Below are 25271 nucleotides of genomic sequence, written 5' to 3'. Positions count from 1 at the left end.
TAGCGAAAAGTGGCAGCGGGTCGAATAGTCCATAAATCGTGAAGCGGTGCCACGCTGTCGGAATACCTGCAGAAAAGAGGAGTCGCGTGAAGCAGCGATCGGGCCCGTGTATGCGGTTCTATTTTTTGACGCAATCGGTACATGACGCTTTTGTCCTCGGCAGCGCTGTGCATGCCAGCTCCGTGTTCGTGAGAACAGTCGACAAACTATCATTGCTAACTTACACACAAAAAAACTGACACGTCATGGGCACCAGGTCAAACTATAGACTTATTAACCACCATATTTCGGTTCGATCATGTATGAATTTTCAGAAATGAAAACGGGGTTAGACATTTTACTTTACCTTTCTGTTTGGAATTTGAAAAAAACAACAAATGATTTTCTATTACCTGCTTTTTATTACTTACAAGAAGAGAGAGAGAAAGCGACGCTTATCTTCGTTTTATCATTTTCAAACCAAGATATTTCGAGGGATGTGTTATGGTGTCACCGTAACGCTCATCATAATTTCAGAAAGTCTACTCGGATTAATCGATACATCGACACTACATCGCAAACGATGACTTCCCTTCTACCTGCTCAGTAGATCCTAAAGAGAATGACAATATTTCAGGTGATAGTTTTCCTTGTTGAAAGAGGGTTGAAAAAAAAACGACGGTAGGTATGTCCCAAATCCAGCGACTTATACAAATATGTAGGCTAACTATGCATATGTCGACAGGGACGATCCGTCACTCTTGGGCTCCCCGTACAGCGTTGCGAGGACATACAACGGTTTCTGAGACCGTATGTGAGTTCCGAAATAAACTCGAGCAGGCAAAAACCTCCACAGATGTTTATCAGAAATTATGTTTCGCTCTTTGATACAAAAACAAATCGTCCATATGTTGTTTTTGCATCTCAAAGCGGACAACATGCCTACAAAACAAATATGCGTGAATGGCGACAAGTTATAAAAACTACAACAGAACATATATACAGGTATGTAGAGAAAAATCTTTACACTGCATCTATTGGTAACTAACGTTTTATGGTCATGAATAGTAAATCGTTTGGTTCTTTTGGAAATTTTTGTCATTATTTTGTCAATGGTGTCTTTACTGACATCGGTTGATGTAAAGACTACCCCTGGAGTGTGTTTATTTGTTGTTGGCATATAAATTGGCGTAAACAATTATGATCTGTCTTGCGTGTATAGGTGTTGTCTCTAATGTTTACGCTTGTTTCTGTGTGCCGGGTTGTATTTTTTGTTAATGTTAAGGTAATATGCACCTCGAAAGTGAAAGACTTAAACTTTTTGCTCTAACTTTCCTCAAGGAATCTTTCAATCATTCTCTTTCAAAATCAAGAATAAAAATAGGGGTCACCGTGCAAATTTTGGTACTGGAGAAACAAATAACCCAAGATTTACCGATATTAGAATTCAAAATGGCCGCCATCCCTGTGTTAACTCTACGGCGAAAAATAAAAATTTTTGATTTTCAAAAACTAAGCCGGTGAAAAGTTTTCTTTCACCAAGAGCTTAAAATGAACCCCCACCATGCGGTATATCAGAAGAGAACTGTAAAAGTTTGAGAGTCCGAATGTCTGTCCCCGAGGTGCGTTCTACCTTAATGTTGTAGGGCTGCTTACCTCGTACCTCGCTGCGTGAGAAAAAAAAGATGGTTTAAAAGAAGCGTGACGCTGAGTATTTATGGAGAGTTTTTCAGTAAATTTGACGCACACGATATAAAATAATGCTAATTAATCTTAACTGAAGAAGGGTGATCAAATTATCGTGCGTTGTTCTGTCTCTGTCTCTCTGTCTCTGTCTGTCTCTGTCTGTCTCTGTCTGTCTCTGTCTCTGTCTCTCTCTCCCTCTCTCTCTCTCTCTCTCTCTCTCTCTCTCTCTCTCCTCTCTCTCTCTCTCTCTCTCTCTCTCTCTCTCTCTCTCTCTCTCTCTCTCTCTCTCTCTCTCTCTCTGCACAAGCTCTAAGTTCTAGCTGTCTTCGTGGTTCGTTCTCTGGTGAAGGTGGCAGTATGGTAATTAGAGTTAAACACATCCCGGTGGTGATAATAAAAATATTTTACAAATTTAGACACTTTTTCAATATTTTGCTCAAATTTATTCATCAGAACATTAGTTGACCCATTTGATGTTCATGACAATGTTGCTTGTACGTTTTATTTCACACACAGATCAATTCTGACTAAGACTTCCGTGATAGCGCCCGCACATGATCACACAAGAGACATTTACAACACAACTTTGCCTAAGGCTTCCCATTTATGGTTTAGCGCCACCAAAAATATTACTCCCCAATCTGTCGTTTTACCAATGGTGGCGCTTCACACCAATCGGCACAATATTTGTGAAATAAAATATACATACAGCCTACTATGATAATATCAATACATCACACATATACCATTGTCCCCGCCTGAGAGAAGTCCTTCATTTTATAACAAAACGAGGTATTATATTTGCAGGCCCTTTTCTACCTCTCATTTTCAGTAGATATTTTTCGACCGTTTCTCATACGGCTGACTTTGCAACCCTCTCCCGGGGCACCAAACTTTCTACTGGTGACCACGCACACGGTACTCGAACCCAGCGAACGGAGATAAGATGTCAGCGAGCTTCCGAGAAACAGCTGGTCCTCCAAGCTGTCATTGCGAGGTAAGACTTCACCCTGTACACGTGGCAGATCGCACGCAGTGGCCGACCGAGTTACTCACTCCGGGCCACCGTGGTAGTTGCAAGGGCCCCAGTACGCGGCTAGGCCAGCACCAATCCGCCGGGGTCACCGAGACAGCCCTCAAAATCGAACTCTGCATATTCGTATATTTATGTATCGTAAAAATCTGGCAAACTTTCAGGAAAAAGTCGAGACCTTTTTGTGAATTATAGTTACTGAATGCCACGCGCTATTTTATTTTAGCCGAGCCAGTATGAATATAACCCTGACGTTTTTGCTCTGAAAGATATATATCTTTGAAAATCATAAACAAGTGACAAGAGGGGCCTGAAATTGATGAAATTTGAAAGAATAGAGATTTAGGCAAGCTATAACATTTTGATTTGTTGAAGAAATATTGCACCATTGCTTTGTAGAGATTCTAATGGAGTTAACTTTGCCCTAGTCCATTTTCTGGAACTGGGAGATTATGGCACCTCGTCCGCTGAAAAAATGAATACGTTTCGTTTAACGAAACTTTTCATGAAAGAAAGCAAGTTGCATATTTGATACTTGAGGTCGTTGATCTTGCTTATCTGTGTCATATGTCAATCATCTCAACGTGAACTTGAATCTTAATTAACTAGCTTTGTCAAGCAGAGAAACAGCACGCAGATCTTGCGTTCTTGTCGATTTAGTGTGTCTAATGTAGCGCACGAGAGGGCGGCGAACAATCCCGCGCATTCGCCGTGCACTCTTTTTCGAACTCTCTCCATTCGCGAAACTAAAGCCAGAACATGTCCTTCAATTTTCAGATTTTTTTCGGAAAACCAGGGATTTTAGACTGCTTTCCCAAAGCCCGGAAATCGGAGGATCATAGCGAGGCCGATTCAAAATCAAACTGAAGGGCAGTCGTCATTTTTTTTTCACGGAGAACACAAGTCTCGCAAATCTCCCAACCTCATGCTCGTATTTTAGGATCAAGCTGGTGCGATAGCCTGAATTCACATCTTCAAATTTTGTCCTAACTTTTTGTGTGCAAGCTCGAGAGAATGAAAAATTTCCCATGGCTACGAAGTGCAACTCACTCAGGCTGCATCGGTTGTCGAACTTTGCCATACAGTAAACGCACAAGCAGAAAATTATTCGCTGAATTAAATCTAATATCTTGAAATTGATGAATGCATTCACCTTTAAGTTACTCGCCTGCCGTAAATGGCTTAACGCAAATCGGGTTTTAAAAAAAACATCAGTTCAGTCTCGTATCTAGCACTGAGGGATTAGTCATTCTTAAACCCTGAAAGTACGCCGTTTAGGGGACCAATGCAAATATAGAGAGCGTTAATGTGTGAAACTGCCGAAACCCTTACTGGGTATGGTAGCCCTTCAGAAGCGCAAGAGGGAGAAATAAACCGCTCGGTGTGTTGTTTCTTCCCCCAAGCTTGCTCACTGTGCGTAAAACATATGGGTCTATTTGAAAAAAACCCAAATATGTTATGGTTTGACTGTATTTGTGGTAAGAATTGCTGACTCAGGGCCGGACAAGGAGTCATAAAGTACGTGCGTTTTTCTCGATGGAAAAAAAAACCAAGACGGGGTAACACTTCTGCGGTGTTTGTCGTCTGGTACAAGTACACACGGTACAAGCAGGGGTATCGAAAATTGTCAAGAGCGAGACACGATTAAATAGGGCCAGGATGATTGATGAAAATCTGACTTGCAGGATAAAATATACGTTTTGACGAAAGATCGAATACATACCCCTCCACACAGAATGCTATTTTTGTGTACCCGAGGTCTTCGTAGCATTCTTTTGAATTCTTGAAGACAACACCGACGTGATGTCAACCTTCTTGAAGTCCCTAACCCTATTTCTTAAATTACAGCGTCGAAACAGTCCAATTTATCAACTGCTTTAATACAAAGAAGAACGCAGTGGAACGAGATTTGCTTGCAATCACATGTACAGTATTATCATATCACCCCCCCCCCCCTCAAGACAAAAACGACTCGTGATTATACTAGAATGTACTTTTTTGTTTCGCCAAATCCTCCCGCCAACTCTCCTAACATTGTTTTCGCAGCAACAATGTAAAATTTGAGAGTCTCGACCAGCATACAGAAAAACCAAAAGTCCTTCAAATGTTCGATGTTCACAGTGTGCATTCGAGAGTTACATGCATTTATAAATATTTTGAATTAATAAAATGCAGTATCTGATGCAGATGCCGAAATTTTGACCCCTTAATGTTCTGAAAATTTTTTTCTCATAGTAAATTCACGAAGAAATCATCCATTTCGACATGCTTAATTTGTTTATTATGTCAGCATTTGTGTTGATTTGTTAATCATTCTTTATTATTTTAATGCTGATATGGACAACCTACTTAATTCCCCATTCTTTAGCCATCATCAAGATATTTTAATGATCGATCAACCGCAAAATACATCTGATTGCAGAGATTATAAGATGTTGTGAAAATAGTTTATTTTGCCTGTCTTATAATTTACTTCATTGGTCAATAGAGGATGCAACGAAAGTCTACAAAAAACAGTTTTTGATTAATTTGACACATTTTTACATTTTGCGGTTTTTATAGACCTGTTAAGTCGCCGATTAGGACAGTAATAAATGCAGTGTGACTGACGCAATATAGTCCTCGGATCAATTACGAATAAAGCAAATCGTTCTGTAATGATGTAATGTAAAGGGGACAGTATTTTTTATCTCGTTTTCAGATCGAGTGATATGAAAATTACAATTCAAGTAGCTATCCTGTTTCTGTGGCTTGTTGTTGTTGTTGTCGTCGTCGTCGTCGTCGTCGTCGTCGTCGTTGTTGTTGTTGTTGTTGATGATGATGATGATGATGATGATGATGATGATGATGATGATGTTGTTTTTGTTATTGTTGTTTTTTGCTTGAATGCTTGCTTTGAAACTGAGTGAAAACATGCATTTTGTGGCACGTGAAGAAAGTATGGAAAACGCATCAAGATGAATGAATATAACAGGAAAAATAAAATGGGAAATATCCTAGGGATGATAAAACAAACAAACAAAACAAACAAACAAACAAACAAACAAAGAAAAATTACATAAGACATTCACTTTGCAAAATAACCCAAAGAAGTTATTTGAAAATTAGCTTATTTTCGTCCGCGCTTTTCAACTACGGAATATTGACGCCTCTGTGTGCTGAACATGTAATTATGCTATTTTGAGCAGCAAAATGATGAATGATAGTTACATGTAACGACAACGTGAGCTATATATGTAAATTCCTTGGGCATTTATTTTGTCCACTGTGAGTGCCAGTGTGGTTAAAATGTTACTATTTCCGAGTGGTGATTTTTCATCGAGTTAAAGCTAATCGTATCGATAATCGTTTCTCCAGTGCGCGAAAGCACGCGCGAAAGGACGCGAAAGGACGTCCACAAAAAACCCACATGTGGATATTTCACAGAATTTGTCACGTGCTTCGCAATAATCTTTTTAACGTGTTTGCTAGATTCATTCTGCAGAAATGTACAATGCAGTACGCGCGACTCAATAGCAGCAATGAGGAACGCTCCAAAAAAGCATACCTCAAACAGCGATGATTTTCGCAGTCACGTGGTCAAATCAACCCGGAGTCCAAATATTTAGATTTCATTATGGACATAGCTGACATTTAGGACTTCCTGTGGCGCTAAAGCAACACCATTCATGCTACAATAAAAGATATTACGATAAACTTCTTGAAAAAACGTGGTCACTATTCTTAAAAGATGTTTACTGGCCACTGGATGCGATTTCCAACCGCTCGCAATCAAAGCGAGGAGCAGTGGCCAGGACTGCAGTGTCAAGTGGTTACGAGCCGAGAAATCAATACTCGGAAGACGGTTTTATTCGTTGATGCGAACTACTTAATGGTATCAGATGGGAGAGAAAGTTTTTCTACCCAAGTAGGATCTTTCTTTCCTCTCTCATTCTCTCTGAAGGCGGGCTCCACAACGCAGGTGGTCCGAGGGTATTAACGGTTGGACGAAGGCTTAATGTATTTTCACCTCCAGCCACATGGCTATATAACAAACTCGAAGCGAAATATAGCTGAGGCGTACGGAATCTAACTTTATCTAGACCCCTGGGTTTCTTTTTACTAGCCCGGCTATGGTTTACTTGTCGAGGTATCTGGATGATTCGGCCTGGAGAAACTATACCCACAGTACTCGATGTTAAGCAATATCGACAAGACCCCAGCCTCGATGCTTTGCAAGTCGTCTGTATGATTGCGTAGCAATGGCGGTTAGGATGCAGGTATGCAGCATGGGTCTTGGTAACCGTGCTGGCAATAAATTGTTGTGCGAAAAGTTCCCATGAATCGATTTGGGATAATCCCTTTTTACTCTGTGGGTGTGCTCTGTACGAGTGTTTCTTGTTCGCAATTTTTTACGAAAAAGGCCAGATCGGCTGTAAACTTCCTTGAGCATCGTCATCAAGATCACACCGTGCTTAATATCCTATCGCGTTCAAGTCCAACCCGCAACCCCGAACACATAACTCATCCTTCGGCCTTTGGCACATGTCCAATTAATCATAATTAACAGCCCAATTAATTATATGTAGATTTGGCCTCAGTGGTTGCTCGCCGCTAAGCAAATAAATAGGTGCAACCGTAGATGGTAGAGATCCCCCTGACTTTTACATGCATGCCGCACATATGCGACACCGGGGCAGAACGATGACATTCTGGCGGGCCAGATTTTGTTTTGCTCCGTGGACTACCGCAAAAACCCTCTCGGCAGTAGCGCGGGTAGCTGATGCCGTAAAGAGGTCTATACTTTACGACGATGATCAATGATATTTTAGGTTTTCCTGTCATTAATAAAGCGTTGAACGAAAATCCCATTTTCTTATTACGAGGAGTTGAACTTTTATATTTCAAAAACTTTTATTGTTGTTGATAGATCAATTTACGGTCACACACCGTGACAAACCAATTAAAAGTCCAGTGCATTAACTTTTTTATTCATTTCTTTCTGTCATTTTTGTTGTCTGTGAAAGAGTTTCTTAATCAACACCTTACATCATTTTCAAAATACCCACTCTTCACCAATAGTCATTCTTCTGCCATCGTTTGACTGTCTACGGTTCATCTCGTCAATTGAAGTCCAATTTCATTCTTGAAAATTGAACTTGATCCGGACTCGAATTCATTTGTCTGTAATCACATTGCATATTTTGTCTAGAACCTCCCCATGACTTTGGTGCGGTACCCGTACTGAAACTACGGACAGGTTCTAGACAATTGCAAAATGTCCACAAAACGCTTCCTTTCCAAGGCTAGTCACTGGTTTTTTCAATATATTTTACGGAGCAGAAAGCGAAGAAGAAAATATATTTGTTTTCTGGAACAAAAATAATGGAAAAATTCCCAAACGTCACGGCTATTGCCCCTTTAAACTGACCGAAGGTCTAAAAGTTCCGCCTTATTTTTTGTCCCGTTAGATGTTATGTAACTGGGGCGTGTGCAACATAACATCGTTCTTCTGGCACTAAAAGTTTTAAATGAATTCAATAAAAGTTTAAGAGCTCGCTTTCGTTCGGGGGGATCTTGCGTCGGTATCTGAAACTACCATGGTATACCTTTAGGAGATTAAGTGGTATGAACCGTGACGCTCATCCTTGGCGCACTCTCTCGTCCTGGTAGAGCGTAGAGTGCGCTGAAACACAAAGTACAAGAGCAATATTTCGTAAAGGTCATTCGAATTAAGCCATTTTCAAGTGCCATTTCTCTTGTTCAACCTTAACCTTGTCATGTGAAACGATTTTCACGTCACTTCTCTTGTCACAGTTCACGTTCATTTCTCATCCTCCTCAACTTGGATGCCCTGTGACAGACAGGTACGACGGCTGTCACATGTTCGATGCATTACCGAACCATAGCCATCGAATCGCTCATTTGTCACTCATACTTTTGATAAGAAAACTTCCAAGGGTATATGATTCCGGCGACATCTGCTGGACATGCACAGAGAGGCGAGAGTAGCTTTAATCAATATTTCGACGACCTGTGCTTGCAAAGCATGCTGGTCAAGCATAGTTTCCTGCAGGTATTTCCCGTAATGTGTAGATTACACGTAAAATACTGGACTAGTTCGGACAAGTTCGAATTTAAAAATAAAAACATGTACGAAAATTGTTGTTTATTCTTTGATTGCTGGCATTCGCAGTGACTATCACACGAACCAGATTCCAGAGTAAGAGTGCTCTGCGGATATTACATGAAAGGTGGGGTTAGAATAACAAAAATGCAACTTTAGCTTCGAGCAGAAATTGCTAGGTCTCCGAATTCTTCTAGGATACAACGATTGAAAGTATATGTTATTGAAAACAAGAATAAAAGTAGCCTAAAAGGAACGATGTCGCAGTCTTTGATCGTAATTCTGTTATATATATATATATATATATATATATATATATATATATATATATATATATATAATCATACTTTAAGTACATACACATGCATACACACATACATACATACACATACATACATACATACATACATACACACACATACATACATACATACATACATACATACATACATACATACATACATACATACATACATACATACATACATACATACATACATACATACATACATACATACATACATACATACTAGTGAAGAAAAAGATGATAAAATTCTGATGTCTACAAGAAGCGTGCCGTGTGATGTCGTACTGCTGACAGTGTCAAACAATGGAGACATCAGCATAAGTTAATAGATGTTTTATTATATCTTCAATGCGATGATTGATGAACGTAATTTGAGTTTTTTATTTTTATTTTAGAATATCCCTCATAACATTAAAACAGCAAAAAACCACTCGACTCTAATATTCCTGCAATTAACTTGTATTTCATGAATGTCTTGAGTAAGATTTCTTTTTTCTATTTTTATAACGTAACAAGCATAGTATATTGCATATTTACTTCATACATCAGCCGATAAGTACTGCTCGGCTCTTACATATAAATTCTTGTGTTTTGGTCTTTAAAAACCGCGGGACAGCGCGATATCATTCGGTATTCTCGCAATGTCCGGCACTACAACCCGCCAACGGGTAGACGACACAGTGCTAGTCGAAGTCACAACAATGTTAGCGCCGGTCATGCTTAATCTTGGCAAGGGTATGCTGATCCATGAAGAGGGAATTGTTATGGACAGACGGAGAGAGGAAAGATAGACGCACTGATCACATTCTATCGACAAGAGCCCACCCAAAGCATATCATAAAGGCACCAGTATGGACGATTATACTCCATGCGCGAGAAAATCTCACCATATTATCTCACTCCCAAGGTTTAAATCGAGAGAAAACAATTTTAAGACGCAATTTCGCCATTCCATTACCACTCTCGAGAAATGTGGGGGCGGAAACAGTTTCAAATTTCTTTCATAGTTATACTATAAAAATGTCTTACGCATACTTTGACAAACTGCGGAATCTCTCGCTTTTCAATTTGGCTCGCGCTCATTTTGTATCATTGGCCGACTATTTAATAGCGTTGCCATGCCAGCCAAGAATTCACGGAATGTTTCCGCGCTTAGGACGCGTCCACTTACCCGCTTATCCAACATACTTTAATTAAGGTTTTTTAATTAATTAATGCACTGATTGGAAAGAAGCTCGGAGCGCAATTTTTACCACACACATAGCTCTATGGAACCTCCCCCTGTGGTTAGAAATACACTCCGAGACACACACTCACAGAGGGCAAAGCACTTCTGGAGATGTGCTTTTCGGATGAGGTTTAATTGAGTGTAACATTCTTAATTTTCCGGGGTTTTATTTCGGAGAACACCCCGCTAGTGTCAAACCGAGGGAGCAGAGTTCATACTCGCAGCAAAATGTCAATGCAAGCGCGTTGTTTGAGAAACTGAACTCACTTTTATTGCGCAAACTCTGTGACACTCTTCAGTGAATAATTCAAGAGGCACAAAAGTTATCGCCTACTTTCTTATGGTTTCTATTTTTTTTTTGGATGTCCTTACACTACATTTTGTTTTTTCTAGAACCTCTGAGTGGTTCCGACAAGTTTTTGGGGTGCCATACCAAGACTGCGGATAGGTACTTGCAAGCATATTGCTGAACACGGATTGTGTATATAACGTCGAATTTTGGGCAATGCCGTATAGTACTTCGGTTGTTTTAGTGTAACCCCCTAACCAAAACGAAAAAGAGATATTTCAGGTTTGAAAGTCATTGCCTTCCTAAACGACCGAGCTTCACCATGGCTTGCAAACTAGCATTCTGGGTTGAGTGCTTGGGCAAATGAATATGTGGAGTGCCTTTCGCGTCACTTGTCAGAAATAACAAAGCGCATATCATGAACACGTACATCGTGTTTAACGAGCAGAATACTCGGCGTTTTTCGAATTTGCCCCCGGGAATGAAGCAGGAAGCAGCGGTTGACACATCGAACTTTAAAAATACCGAACAAAACACTAATGACTTCAGTTATTGTTTCATTGCGTTTTCATGTAAAATGATTGACACTGTGGCTAACAAGTTTTGTATCGGTGTCAACTTATCCGGCCATGTTCATGTGTCTTCAAACTGTGTGTTACTGAGAAACTGTGAAACTGTGTGTTAAAACTGAATATTACAAAAAATTGCTCATGGCATATGGTTTTCCCCTGATAACAACATGCCCTAGAGATTGGTTGTTGCATCCAAACAACGTGAAATCTGTTAGTCAGTTTGCGCTGACGATGCTGTCGCACGGCTTACTGCCACGGGGACACAGCGACTGTGTTACGGCAAGCCAGTGAGAACGGTCCTTCTCCTGCTGGTTTTTGTCACTTGTTGTACCGTATACGCTCCGGCCTGTAAAAGAAATACAATTTATCGTTATGTCGACAGTAGTTTAGTGTAACCATCTGTAGCTGTGACGTCCAGGCGGTATGAAATACTGCCAACTTGTCCTGATTTCGGAGCGGAGACCCTCGCCACTCTGGGAATGAACTTTGGCCAGGTTGCAAATAAATACGCGATTCTCGTTCTTTTATTTGAGTCTTAAATTGGCGATTGCGTTTGATGTATCGCTACCAGACTTTAAAGTGCCACCAAACAGTGGAAAAGCTGGGTGCTTTTATAATTTTTAGAAGCTAAAATTTATTAATTCTGATTTTCAGGACAACCCCTGAACAAGGGCTCACGTGCGATTTACGAAACCAATATTGCATGCAGACAAAATGGCATGTACTGAGCGAAAATAGACCTCTCTTTCATTAATGTAATGACAAAGGCTCGGGATTGATGAGGCATATACCGAGACAAGCTAAACCCAGGTCAAAAATATCTCCCGGTGATGCAGACTGTACAACGGAGAAGAAATCCAGGACAATGCAACCAAAATCCATCAACAACGGCCAACATAATTTAACGAAATCATGGTGGCTGTATTCTGATTGTGTTCTGTGCTTCTGCGAAAACCTTACTGCCTGCACAGCATTCCTCTTTAAATTAAACATTACTTGCGAAGTCTCACATGATCTGTCGGGCAGAAGTAAGGCCTCATATGAGGGTATCTAGTTGAAAAACATTGCTACATCGGCGAATGATGAAGCGCCTGTTTCACAGAACGGAGTACCGAAGGACCTGTTCAAAAGCGTCGAGCGGTCACTTCGGATAACTGAACTCATGTTTTAGAGTGGCGTTATCTTTCGGGTTTGAAAGTACCACAACAATGTTTTAACGTTCAATTTACACGTAAGAAACAGACATCCTTGATTTAGGGAGTACAGAATTAGGAATTTGATCAGATTTTTATTTAAAAAGATTTGTGAATTAGCCGACGCCAGTGAGAGAGAGAGAGAGAGAGAGAGAGAGAGAGAGAGAGAGAGAGAGAGAGAGAGAGAGAGAGAGAGAGAGAGAGAGAGAGAGAGAGAGAGAGACAGAGACAGAGACAGAGACAGACAGACAGACAGAGACAGAGACATGTCAGAGAGAGTGGAGGAGAGGAGAGAGAGAAAACAAACAAGAAAGAAAAGATACTGAGAGACAGATTGATCGATTGATAGCCAGATAGATAGATAGATAGATAGATAGATAGATAGATAGATAGATAGATAGATAGATAGATAGATAGATAGATAGATGGATAGATAGATAGATAGATAGATAGATAGATAGATAGATAGATAGATAGATAGATAGATAGATAGATAGATAGATAGATAGACAGATAGATGGATGGATGGATGGATGGATAGACAGACAGACAACCAGACAACCAGACAGACAGACAGACAGACAGACAGACAGATAGTTAGGTAGATAGATAGATAGATAGATAGATAGATAGATAGATAGATAGATAGATAGATAGATAGATAGATAGATAGATAGATAGATAGATAGATAGATAGATAGATAGATAGATAGATAGATAGATGGATGGATGGATGGATGGATGGATGGATGGATGGATGGATGGATGGATGGATGGATGGATGGATGCGGATGAATGCATGGATAGACAGATAAACAGACAGACAGAGTGCTTAGAGCTTCATCTTCTTTCCTCTTCTAGGATATTGGTGTTAAAGTAACTTTTAAAAACCTTTCAAATACACTATAAATACGGCAGAAAAACGTAGGTGCAATGGTAACGCAATTTTCCTTTGTGCAACAGGTGTATGTATCACGCAATGCCATGATAGGATTTTTCTCACATACGTGTACGTAAGGGAGTGATGATGACGAGTTATGACTTGCACATTTAACTGTTGATATATTGGCAATAATAGGCCCATACTGATCTGGAAAAATTAATTTTAAAAGAATACGCATTAGAAAGATATTCTAAAAAAATCAACAAGATTTTTCGGGGGAAAAATCTTTGAAGAAGAATATCCGGTCAAGTTAACCGAGGCTGAGAAACTTCGCTAATCCGTTAAGATGGCAACAGCAATTGACTGAAATAATACAGGGAGGCTTTAGAAACTCTTGTTTGTTTTGAAAATGAAACTTGAGACTCTGCCTGGTAACTCCAGTGGAGAATTATTTCGCGACCGCCCTGTCGCATCGCCGCGGCTTCGATGCAACACGACTAGACTGCTTTTCAAACCCTAGAGTAGAAATTCGAATAAGCAGCCCAATAAACAAAACGAACTTACACAGAAAGCGGATCTCGAAATGGAAGCCGAGCTCACTCCATTATTTTTTTACTATTCGACCCATTCTGTGATAGCTCGGTTTGTGTTTTTTTTTCAGTTTCCAACGATCCCAATTCCAGCAGCTCTTTTCCCTGTGAAATCACGACTGACAGTTGCCACTGTGGATGTTTTACGACAGGACTTATACCAATAACAGTGACATTTGAAGGCAACGAAATAGATTTCAAATTTCGAAAGGTTCTCTGCGTGCCTCACGCCCTGTCATCTTGCCCACTCTTATCCTGAACCCCGTGATCTGTGATTATTTTGATAATATACCATTTTAACTACCGACTTCTGGCTGACGAGTGACGACTTTCTTGCCATCACGAACGCTGAAACAACTAACATCCATTCGGAAAGTACGGGCCGAGAGGTTTCAGTACCGATCACTGAAGTCATAAACCAGAAGTTTAAAAATAAATGTTAACTACCAAGAAACGTGTAATATTGCTCATCGTGTGCAGGAACGATACAAAATACTCACGGGGTGAGGTTTTTTGTTTGCATGACGAGGAGTACTTTTAATGCAATTATCCAATTCTTGTTATTACCTCCTTCTAATGTTGTTATCGACCAAATCACACAGCGTTCGTGGTAATGATGCGTCAATTTATTTTACATCACACGTCGACGTCGAAGACATGAAATATTACTGCTGTCGGCTGTTTGTGATGTAACGTAGAGTCATCACTTATCCTTTCCGAGATTTTGGTCATTTTGGCGAGTGTCAAAGACTTCCCGCACCAAAAGATACCCCTATAAACCCATAAACATATCCAGTGAGCAATTTTTTCTTTGAAAGTTGCGCCTCTTCCTCTGATGACCTGATTTACGTTTTAACTGATTACAATATATTACTTCATACATTTGTGCCTGAACCCATCATGTAATTTTACAGGACTGAAAGATAACAAACGCATCATAACTTATCAACCACAAGCGCGGACCCCTTGCGCCCTGCGGCTCAAGGAGGGTTGACCAAAAGTTCGAAAATGTTTAAAAAGGTTACGAAAGCCTTATTAAATCATAATTTGACCTTCGACCAGGTTTTTTGTCGGTTTTCAATACAAACGATATTAATAGATATTTCACTTGTACAAAGTATGAAGCGAAACGTTTGACAGGAAGTTCCGCAGAAGCTTAAAATAACTGACAGTGAAGAGATTGTCCAATTTCCTTTCTTGAAATGAACACCATAACTGGATTCAGATAACTGTAAGATCTAGTCAATGCCGGCCAGCTCAGGCATAACCATGAACAACTCAGCAGAAACACTGGATTGGCTTGTCGGTCGGTTTCCAAGGTCAAGATCAGGCGTGTTCCCACAAATTCAGAACAAGTTCAAATGCGACCGATTAAACCGTCATGGCTTATTGAGGATAAAAAAGAGGTTGGGGAGGAGAAAAAAAAACTTCCGTTTGTGTCCAGAAAGAGTAAACAAGCCAAGTATTCTGACTGCATTGTTCCTACTTTGTAACCCGCCAAAACTTTGTTTACGGGCAATTGATTTTCGTTTGGCTGGCTCGGTAAAATAAAAACAACCAACAAAACCGCTCAAATGCGTCAACGGTGTACACGCCTGCGAGCTCCGACGGAAATCGATTACCGCGCTGCAATCGAACACGGCGAGTACCCTCCGCTTCGTTACACACCGCGGCCCATTTTGAAAGATTCCGCGTCTCGCCTTGGTTCCCTTCCTGTTTTCCCACAGGTCGTAACAAAAGGCGTGTTGGGCTTCGTCGCCTTTCTTTTCTCTCGGCTTGACAGTTTCCAACACGTATTTTTCTTATCTTTGGATTGGAGGCAAGTTTTCCTAGTGTAAGAGGACCGCCGTCAAGCCAGGCGTTGTGTTTTCAAAATCCGCCGTTTTGTTTGAGCAGAGAATATACCCTCCTGAAAGCCTATACATGGGACAATATCTCAGTTGTCCATATCGCTAAGGATTTAGTCCAAATAATACATATACCCTGGCAACCACATCCAAGTAAAAAAAGGAAATCGTAATTAGTTCCAAGATCAAGTTATTTTAATACTGTAACAAAAGGAGTGAAGAAAACAAATTGTCGTTTCAATGTCTGACTAAAGCTCCGAATGTGGCCTTTTAATCAACAATAATGCCTATTGTGGTATCGACAATGACTTCCAACTATTAAGCGTCTTTATGAGTACTCGGGACTTCATAGTATTTTTTCATATATGTGTACATTTCCCCCCATTTTTAACAAGAATAATCTGAGCTTGGGCTCACCCTAACCCCTCGAGTTCTTTCGTGAAGATATCTCATCTACGCTCACTTTTGCTAATCCAAAGACAGTATTTCAAGCGTTATGGGACGCTGTATGCTATAACATTTATGCAAATAGGATATTGGGTATTCATATGAATCCGCGCCATGTAAGTTTCCAGCCAGTTTCTTTACATTTTCCGTTATAAAGTGAATCAAATTTCTCCCACCACTGTCAGTTCATAGGGACTTGTTCTTGTTACTGCCTAGATACATTGGTCATTTTTGCCACTCTTGCTGATTGAAAAAACAGAGTAATAAGACTTATTATCATTTAATCACAAAAATACTGTTTGTGCTTACACTTGTAATATTTTTTCCTGCAAGGTGAGATCATCAAAAATGTTGGTGACAAACTAAGGATATCAAACACCCTCAATTTCGAACCCACAGTCTTCTGCCGCCAACTTCATGGACTTCATCGACCAAATTTTCTTTTATTGAGAAAAAGTGAAATCGCTTAACAATAGGCGTTTATTTATCGGTGAGTCAATATAACAACTTGGAAGTCAACTGATTTGAGTGTCAAGTCTTTGTAATGACTAATTTCACAAGAAAACCAGAAGAGACTTAACGCTACAAGGATATTAAAAGCGAAGACATCACACCTCCTTGAAAACGAAATAAATATGGCGGATAAAAATGTGGTGCAGTAAAGTAGCCATAATTTTCAAGCTCAAAGTTTACAGCGGGTAACACGAAGGCATCGCATTTCGGGTATTTAGGTATCATGGTAACAAATTCATTGCCATTGATTCTTCGGGTAAGAGCTGCTCTTTTTTCACTCCATTTTATGTCAAATGCCAATGTCAAGGCGGCCGTCGAAGGTCGCCAAATTTTAGAAATTTATTACTGCTGTGGCTGCCCAAACAAACAATCTCTCCCACTGAGTTGGCGAGAAACCTGAACACCCAAGACTTGGGGTGGGCGAAAAACACGGAGACCGATCTCGTACAACTTTTTTTTTCGACTGTTCTTGTTTGTCCACCAATAAACTCAACCTCCCAGGAGATTGAGTTCGCGTGCGGATGTCGGTTGCCTGGCAACGGCACAGAAGAAAGGGCCGAGTTAGCACGTGTTGGCAGGCCATAGACAACCGTTTAATGGAGCGTCTCTTTTAAGACTCGGAGCAGATTTGGAGACGATTTGTCACTATTAAGTAAATTCAACATTACAACTGCAATGTCTGAACTCGAAGAAATGTTACAAATGGGAAATTTCTTATATTCATGTACATTTTAGGGAGTTTTCAGAACTTTGTGTTCAATTGCTTTCAATGATTAGTTTGTGTTGTTTTGGGTTTTTACCTTTACTATACCTTTGTGCCAGGAATTACATTTCAAATTTCTTGAACATAGATGGTTTATTCGCCATTTTCCGAACTATTTTTCATTGTGCGATGTACCCATGATATGGTCAATAGTCAAATCTAAACGTACGCTACTTTTAAGACAAGAAAAATTATAATTCCAGAGTTTACACAATTAGTTAACATTGATAACAACCTTTGAGAACTGATATCGATAACAACCATCAATAGGATTTAATTAGGTACCTTTGCATTTGCACTTTCCTTTGAGGTTAAAACACAAATTTTACAACCTTACATTTTTTTGTAAATTCTCAAAACAAACTTTAGGACCGATCTTCCAGACTTGGGTTGAGCACTTGCGGTCTTGCTTCTCGACCAGACGGACGTACTGTAGCACAGTTTAGGCCCAACTTGTTTATTTTCCCGTCAAGAGCTGCCCCGGTGCCAAAATCAAAGCCCGCGACAAAGTGTCAATCCGGCCCTTAATTAATTGGACGTAAGTGGTGAAATAGTGACCAGAAACGAGCAGCCTTTCCGAGTTGGAGAGACAGGGAAATAAATAGATGTGAACCGGCCGGGCCAGCTCCTGTGTGGGCCGCCTTTCAGGACACCAATTTGGGTTGGTGTTTGAGAGTTGAATTACTCGGAGGCCTGAATTTGTCTGGGTAACTTTTTCTCGTGAAAGTCAAAAGATGGAAGACAGTGTCAGAGGGTCTTCCGATCGACCTGAATCAGTCCCTGGCGTCGTATTTCAAATTTTAATTGCCTAAATGAAAGAGTGAGGGTTTTTTCCCGAATCCACGTACCACAACCAAGACAATGATGTCATGCCACAGACAAACTGAAATTATAAGTCGCCACCAGATGCGATGACGCAAATGTACTGCGTCGGTGCCTAGACTTTGAACAGCATACTATTCAGATTGGGAAATATTTCACCTGAGAAGATTCTTCTTCGTCAGTAAAAACCAAGTCTTTGGAATACTCGCAAGAAGTCAATCGCACGCATCGGCGTATCAGTATTATTCTTATTTAGATATTCATGCAGATTTCGTTACAACTTTCGAAGCCAAGCCAAATCCTTTCATCTGTACAATACAAGTTGATGTAAATTGTGGATAATATTCGAATATTTGGTTCAATAAAAGCCAAGGCATCTGCTCCTTATTTTCCTAAACTAAAGCATGTTGAAATGCAAAGAATTAACATTGAAAACACAAAGCGTTTTGTGCAATATGCAGTGCAGTTGCCAAATTGATTAGTGTCTGGACCTAAAATTCACCTGTGAAAATATATCAGACATTCGTCCCATAAAGTTTGTGTTTACAAGCCGAACGCTAGAAATATATTTCACTGTGATTTTTGGAGTTGACAAAAAAACTGCATCTTACATGGAGAACAAAAATACTGCAAATGAATGATAAGTTACGGCGACTGGACCTTAAACGAAGCTTACAGAGACAAAACTAGCGGGGAGTGCGTAAAAAGTTACGGCTGCCGGGGCTTTAAAGTTCAAAGGTCACAAGCGAAAAAGAGGAGTTGTGATTTCTACCCCCAAACTCTCTTCACCGATGTCCTGTGTTCGATCGTTGATGGCTGTACTTTATGAGTCGGGTTGAGCTTTAATGTCGCCCCGCGGAAACAGAGAATGGACCTGATCGATTTCACAAAGGATGCGCGATGACGTCACCAGCGGGTTCCCTTAAGAAAGGTGACATATTTCATCCCCTCCATTTTCATCCCCAGATGTTTTCATGTTTACGAAGGCTTTCTCTTTTTTTTGCGAAGGGGAAAAGTCTGTCGCCGATGCTGGGAGAAAAAGAGGCAATATATCTTTGGCGGACAGGTACCGAAAGTTCGTGTGGGTGCGTTGGGTCCAGGACCAAAACAAGCTATGATCGAATCACGGTCAGGACAACAGGGGATCACTGGTTGTGTTGCCCGCTTTGTCTTCCCGAATGAATATTGAACTACAGCAGCATTGACCTTGTATAGACAACCCCATTGTGTAGTACAACAGCATCTGATCTTACTGTTGATGAATTATAGTCGAGACAAATAATCGGTTTCAAAAATAACATCGGACATTGCACACATATATAAGCTATGTCTACAGGTTGAACACTGGGCATTCATCCGTGAGTTTGGGAGTAGAACAAGAAACTGTATTTTACGAAGATAACAAAAACATTAGAAAAGCCTCGAAAAGTTACACGTAACGTGCCTTTACTATAGCTTTACAGAGACAACAAATCCCAATTGTCGATATAAACGACATTTCCGTATTTGAATCTAAAAATCGACCAATTATTTACATTTCATTTTTCATTGAAAATTATTCAAATTGAATGTAAAGATTGTTTCAATATTTGGTATTTTGCGAGCGAGTTTCAATTGCGGCGTCTTGATAGTCATTTTCAGCGACATACATTAGCTTTCAATACACTTTAAATGTATTTTCCAGTATTCTCGTATTTCAGTATTGTCTGTGAGATGCAACCTCGTTTTCTACTTCCAAAACAATATCGGTGAGCATAGTGTTCAGTTGACGATGAGTCCCGAACAGAATTCACATGTTAACAACAACACTGCCTTATTATACACGATGTTCTGCAAGGGTAATTTCAACATTTGTAAAGGCGAAGAAGAAAATGTCTTCTTTTATCAAAAAAAATGTGAAAATATTATCATAAACTACATCTACTGTCCTTTTAAAAAGACAATTTATCGTTTCCTGTGAATACAGCACCTTTTTTGGACTTCTTCTCTGACCTATTATCTATACTAACTTCATGATTTTTCTAAAAAAAAAGCATGTTTTGAATTCATTTGAGTAAATCAAAAAATCATGATCCTTCCTGTTTTTCCTTCCTGTTTTCCCGCATTCGTTTCTCTTCGATAGCATCTTTTTTAAAAATACGGTGGAATTTAGATAGCGTGGGCGAGCCATCCTTTCTATTCGGTAGTTTCAACCGTTGGCAGAGATCCAGCCTTGTGCCGTGTGGTTGCACGTAGAAGTGTGGAAATATGGTTTCGAGATGTGGTCGAGGAATGCTCAGAACATCACGAAAGAATCAATGAGATAAGGGGGGAAATTACGCTGTTGGTCTGACGGACACCATAGATTACCTGCATGAAGAGACTTTTCGACTTCACATCAGCGTCACGCTCACCAAATCATTATAAATTATTTTTCTCTGGGCCCCTGCGAAAGTTCATTTGAATTCGAGTGACGTCACCGCTCGACCATCTCAAAAAGAATGCATCTTCGACTCAGGTGGCCTTGAGGCTGTCTAAAACTTCAATTGCAAGCGTTAACCACGCACAGAACATGGTTATGTCAAATGAAATGGAAAATAGATGGGGTCTGGGAGTCTTCGAAAGTTCGGCCGGCACACAGTGTACTAAATGTGGGACAAATAAGCTGGATTTCAAAAACGCCAAGGAGAAAATAAATTTCAAATTTATTTTGGTGGGTAGCTTTGTTAGATCGAACTCCTATCAGACATCCCTAAACAGCACGTGACAGAGAAGTTCTCTCATACCGTACCGAAACACGAACAAACAGCTGGGATTCCCAGAAACAATCGCGAAGCGAACGTGTGTCCACCCGTCTCGTGGAAGCGCTCCAATTTAATGGTTACATCATCGGAATGTGAGCAAGGTTTCTGTTCTCGTAAAGAGCACTTCCGAATGAGTCACGGCATCTTTAGCTTTCATCGAGGTGATAAGCTGGAACCTTTTAAACCCAACCTTGGTATAAGAGAAATTCCATTGTTTTCAACAACATGGTCGGATTTACGTAACCATGGCAAATAAGGGAAAGGGAAACAACTTTTAATTCATTGAAGATGTAACTTTTGACATATCTAAATGACCCCCCTCCCACCGTTTTCAACTTATTAACACATTCCGTATGTGTGTATTTCCAATGTTATCATCGCCGACTGCAGTTTCGTCCCGACGACAATTTTCACGCCAACAATAACACTGCATATTGTTAATGATGCGTTCCATGAGCGAGGGTCATACTTTGAGCTTCAATATAACTTGCGGGAGTAGAACAATGTTTTTGGGTGGTTTTTTTCGCAGAATAATGACAAAAATACTATTAAAATTTACAGCTGTTTCCTGCCTGATGGATAATGATGTTGCTGCCATGCCGAACGTGTAATGCGTTCAAAATCTACACTGTTGCTAACGCAAGACAATTAAACAGACAATAACTTTAACTTTTCAATAATATTCATTACTTTCCCCTCAAAACGACTGCATTCTCTTGTCCTTCTTCCCACAGTGGCCTTAAATACAAATTGTAAATCTTGTCGATAATCTCATAGCGTACAATATTCAACATTATTGTTCAGAAAAAGGATTCTATTCGACTAAAATTTTCTTGTCGGCATTGGTCATTCCACATATGCAAGCTGTGTTGACAGGTTCAATATTAGATACCTTGTCATGGTTTATGTAGTACAAGAAATTATATTTTATAAATAACAAAAATTATGTAAAATGCGTACATGGTTAAGGCTAAAGGAGTTTCAAGTGTGCCTGCAAAGTGAAAATGTCCCTCGGGGTGGAAAGTTGCCAAATTCATCTAGATATAATGCATGCTCGTGGCACGCTAGTTCATGGTGACAACATCAAAAACATTAGTATAGGCCTAAGCATGGACAGTAAAAGCCGGGTCTCGCTCATATTATATTGCCTATGCCTTAAGCAACCGTGAAAACAATTAACGAAAGTTTAATGACATAACTTATCAAAAGTAGTAACAACAAACAACAACAACAACAACGATCATGATCATCGTCATCATCATTATCGTCGTCGTCGCCGTCTGGAATTTTACAAGAAAATGTACTGTTTTCCTTACACGATGTTTTTCACAATATGACAGGACAGGTTTTCTGGGCGGGGAAGATGTATACTTAATGAAATTGACGTGTTTAGCAAGGTTTGCCATTTAGCTGTAACTTTTTATCATATTCCATCACTTTTGTTTAATTTGTTGAATCCAGTTTCTTCTTCAACTATACACATCACAACGAAACGCCCGGTGCCCAACTTGCCAAAGGACAGTGTATGCATGCAGCGTACAGTGTTGTTGTCAGTGATGAACTTCTAGTCTGGAATTTAATCCAGTCGCCCACAACAAAATTAAATATTGTACACATTGCGATGTTCTTTGCAAAGCCATGACTTTGCATTTCAACGCATTTAATTGAAATTTACATAAGATAAGACTGACAAGAAATATTCTTATTTACAAGGAAAAAGATGATGACAATACATTTGTATTGTTAAGGGGATACCAAAGGATTCAAAGCGCGCGTTGGTTGCTATCGCTCGCAACGTTCCAAACGCGCTCTTTTGCACGTGCAAAATCTTACCATTCCTTTATCTTCTATGGATTTTCGACATCTGGATTTTGAAAATGCTCAATCTTTAAACACTTCCAATTGTAAACCAATTTATCTGACTTTTGGTAGGATTATTGAAGTCATACATGAAAATATAGATAAGCATGCGTTTCTAAAAATTCCTGACCGTTTATGAGATATCGCCGTAAAACCCTCCAAAATTTCACAAAATGACACAGTAGATATTTTCCTGTTCAAAAATCGTTTGTACTTGAACAGATAACCTAATCCATGCTAGGGGCTCTAAACAGGTATCTCATGTGTTACATTCTGAAATTTTGGAAAATTTGGTGCAAATTTGTAGGAGCTGAAACGTTTTATAGTAGAGCTGTGAAACTTTGTAGATGTGTGACGTCACTGACCAATCGCGCGATAAACCTGCGTCTTTTGGAATGGTATGGTTCTGTAAATCTTTATTATGCAAAGAAAACCATGAAAACTTTGTATTTTGATTGGTTTTGGAAATTACCATTAGCAACCGTTGTTTAGCAATTTGAATCCTTCGGTATAGCCTTAAAGATTGTGAATTATCGAGTCGAAGAATTAAACTTCAAAATGTCAAAAAAACTGGTGGACTCAGAGTCACACCTGAAAGAGGGTATCTTGACAAGAGCTCCGTTTATTCGCACGTTGAAGAGAAACTAGACAGACATTGAAATACATGAAATAGGGAAGTATTTGTTCATAACACACACCAGATCGTATTTCATACAACCTCACCGAGTCGACGTTTAAATTTCCAGTTCCGGGACCGTCGTCTCTGAGGTTCGCTCACTGTGCCCATCCATCAACAAGTAAGAGCTCACACGAGTCCAGCCAAGGGTGCGAGGAAACAAAACCCAGCACAAAGTCTTCGCCCATCATAGCAAGTCAGACCTTCGAGCCTTAATTAAACCCTATTGATATCGCACTGAGGAAAAAACAAATCCATCCGCCGTTTACCCGTTTCACCTCCTTCAGTTGACATTAAAGCTTTAATATATATTGTATTCGTTTATTTATTTACTTTCATGCGGCTCGACATTTTGTTCGTTTTGTCACGTTCAGCGCTCTACTCTATATATACCTACCCGCAAACCATAGATTTTTGGAAAATCGACTATGCAACCGTAATGGGTGCGCATTTACACTTTATGACGCATTAACGTATGTTAAACCATACTTCAATAAAATCAGGCGGGGTAATTGCCAGCGTACAGCAAATACTGTACGCTCGATCGGTCAATTCCACTTTATTTTTTTCAATTTAATTACTGTTTTGTAAATTTCTGCTTTCGACTTTTTACTTTTTAAATCTCTTTTCTTCTTTCATTTGTTTTTCTTTGTTTATTTTGCAGACGACTTTATGTAACAGCACAGATCATGGCGTATAAACCAATTAGCAACCGTCATGAAGATTGCTAGATGAAGCACTCTAGAAAGAACGAAAGAATAGGCGAATTTTGCTTTGATCATTGTTAACTGAACGGTTAATCCCAGTGACTGGAGATGCGGTATCTAACAACAAAAGTACGCTACAGTGAACACAGAGATGGAAACGCACCTACGTCCCTTACAATTTTTTTAACAATTAAAACATTTTGAAAGCAAACAGACAACCTGGACTCCATTTTTTGGCGCTTTATTCGTTTCTGGTATGCCATTACACAGAAAGGTGAAAAGGTAACTGGCTTTGACGATTGAGGACGGCAAGGCATATGTTTGCCATTCAAGAGTTCTTGTTCGGTGAAACACGGGGTTGTTTTGATGTCATCCTGTTTCAGAATCTGGTGACCCGCCGATTACAGGGGATGCTGTCATAAAAAGGTTACCCGTCATACAATATTACTCTCATTTTCCTTTTCTGGTCCTTATCTTCCTGTCTTCCATAAGGGTGCCATCCATCGATAACTGTACCTTGGTCCAGAAAATAATATACTGGACTCTCCTTCTCGGTATTTGATGACCCTTCCGCTGCTGTAAAAATAGGGTCAAACCTAAATTGGTGTTGGAAGCTACGGAGAGAGAGAGAGAGAGAGAGAGAGAGAGAGAGAGAGAGAGAGAGAGAGAGAGAGAGAGAGAGAGAGAGAAGAGAGAGAGAGAGAGAGAGAGAGAGAGAGAGAGAGAGAGAGAGAGAGATTTCAGGTCAACGACTCATTAGCGTTTGATACTTACGCAATGCTTACAGACAACCCTGCATAAAAGGCCACATTTAATTAAGAAATCGAGCGTTCCGTTCGATGCGGCGATACAGAGACGCCGACAGAGAAAAGTACTCTGATCGGGTACTCTCCAAACTCTTGTTTTTATGTTGGCTATCCGTACATAAAAATGGAGTGGCGTGCGCGGTACCTGTGTTTTTAAGTAGTTTCAACTGAAAACGGCAGT

The 25271-nt window shown here is 39.9% G+C and overlaps 1 long non-coding RNA gene across 1 annotated transcript; it reads left to right on the top strand.

The window, feature by feature from the left end:
• The first annotated feature begins 848 nt into the window (after nt 1–848).
• Nucleotides 849–24487, top strand: LOC139148721 (uncharacterized). The gene is made up of 3 exons (XR_011555981.1): nt 849–984; nt 2498–2662; nt 24242–24487. It is a non-coding gene; the product is annotated as an uncharacterized lncRNA (long non-coding RNA).
• Nucleotides 24488–25271: the final 784 nt, after the last annotated feature.

Source organism: Ptychodera flava, chromosome 13 (genome assembly GCF_041260155.1).
Source record: "Ptychodera flava strain L36383 chromosome 13, AS_Pfla_20210202, whole genome shotgun sequence".
Classification (NCBI taxonomy): domain Eukaryota; kingdom Metazoa; phylum Hemichordata; class Enteropneusta; family Ptychoderidae; genus Ptychodera; species Ptychodera flava.
This window is presented reverse-complemented; position numbering and strand designations above follow the sequence as displayed.